Raw genomic sequence first — 2,203 nt, forward strand, 5'->3', positions numbered from 1 at the left:
ACTAGAACCGGATACTTAATAAAACACACCCTTCCAACTGCCAGATACAACCGGTGATCTCTCTCTCACAGGGCGACGAGGCGAGAATCATCGGTTAGGATTATGCTACACGATGCTACTTGGTGAACTTACCATCTACTCTCTTCTACATTCTGCAAGATGAAGGTGGCCAGAAGCGTAGTCTTCGATAGGACTAGCTATCCCCCTCTTATTCCGGCATTCTGCAGTTCAGTCCACATATGATACCCTTATTCCATTTGATACCAATGCATACATATGTAGTGTAGCTCCTTTCTTGCGAGTACTTTGGATGAGTACTCGCGGTTGCTTTGCTCCCTCTTTTCCCCCTTTCTATACCCGATTGCTGCGACCCGACGTTGGAGTCCAGGAGCCAGACACCACCGTCGACGATGACTGCTACTACTCGGGAGGTGCCTACTACTACATGCAGCCCGCTGACGACAACCAGGAGTAGTTTAGGAGGATCCCAGGCAGGAGGCTTGCATCTCTTTCAATCTGTATCCCAGTTTGTGCTAGCCTTCTTAAGGCAAACTTCTTTAACTTATGTCTATACTCAGATATTGTTGCTTCCGCTGACTTGTCTATGATCGAGCTCTTGTATTCGAGCCCTCGAGGCCCCTGGCTTGTAATATGATGCTTGTATGACTTATTTTATTTGTAGAGTTGTGTTGTGATATCTTCCCGTGAGTCCCTGATCTTGATCGTACACGTTTGCGTGTATGATTAGTGTACTATTGAATCGGGGGCGTCACATACATGTGGTTGCAGAAAATGGGACCTCAGTGGCCTACCATGCAACCATGCAATTTCAGCAATTAACAAGGCCAAGAGGTTTCCAGAGGACTTTGTTTGTAAATTCTTCAAAAAACCATTTTATGTGGCAGCATATGAACCTATGATCTTTCCTGTTCCTGGTGAACATGACTGGATAAGGACACCTGGACCAGACATAGAGCCACCAGAATTTCATGTTAGGAGAGGAAGAAAGCAAGAGAAGAGGATCAAGGGCAAGTTTGAAGTGCCAAAGCCAAAGGACAGCAGTAGAATGGCCACAATAACATGCTCTAACTGTGGTCTCCAAGGCCATAGATACACCAACTGCCTGAAACAATTGAAACCAGATTTGGCTATGAGGAAAAACAAGCATGTGGTAATACCAAATCTCACTTCTTTTGTATTAGTTGACTAGTGCATTTGTTAATATTTTAATATTGTCTACTAATACCAATCTCACTTCTTTTTGCAAGACCAAGAGGTCACAGCAGCAACCTACACCTGCAAGATCACAGCAGCAGCCTCCACCTGCAAGATCCTAGCCTGCACCAAGATCACAGCCTCCACCTGCAAGGACTGGTGCAAGATCTGGAGCAAGGTCTGGTGCAAGGACTGGTGCAAGGACTGGTGCAAGATCTAGAGCAAGGTCTGGTGCAAGTTCACATCCATCAACTAGTGGTGCAAGGCCATTCACTGCCCCAAGATATGCAACTCCTTCTACATATTCTGCCCCAAGATATGCAACTCTGTCTACATCTTCTGCCCCAAGAAGTCACACTGGTTGGATGACCTAGTTTTCTCCTAGTGGTAACAGATGAGTGTAATGAGTTGTTGTTTCTCAAAACTATGGTACTGATCAATGTTTTGTGTCCTGAACCATGGTTGGATGCTTAGGTTTGATTGTACTGAACCAACAAGTCAAACTGGTTAGATGATTATGTTTGAGTGTACTGAATTGCTATCAACTATCTTAGTGTTATGGGCAATGTTATGCTATCAATTTGGCAATGTTAAGGTTTGATGATGATTTGATGATTAATGTTATTGGCAATGTTAAGGTTTGGTTATGAGATTTGATAATTAGTGTTATTGGCAATGTTAAGGTTTGATAATGATTTCATGATTAGTTTTGTTGGCCTTGTCAATGTTTGATGATGAGATTTGATGACTAGCCTAAATGCCTAACCACTTTGGTTTAGGGGGTTCTCGACGTCGACGGGGCCTAAATACCTAACCACTTTGGGTTAGGGGGTTCTCGACGTCGACGGAGCCTAAATGCCTAACCACTTTGGTTTAGGGGGTTCTCGACGTCAACGGAGCCTAAATACGTAACCACTTTGGTTTAGGGGGTTCTCGACGTCGACGGAGCCTAAATGCCTAACCACTTTGGTTTAGGGTGTTCTCGACG

This window comes from Triticum dicoccoides, chromosome 6A (assembly GCF_002162155.2).
Source record: "Triticum dicoccoides isolate Atlit2015 ecotype Zavitan chromosome 6A, WEW_v2.0, whole genome shotgun sequence".
NCBI lineage: Eukaryota > Viridiplantae > Streptophyta > Magnoliopsida > Poales > Poaceae > Triticum > Triticum dicoccoides.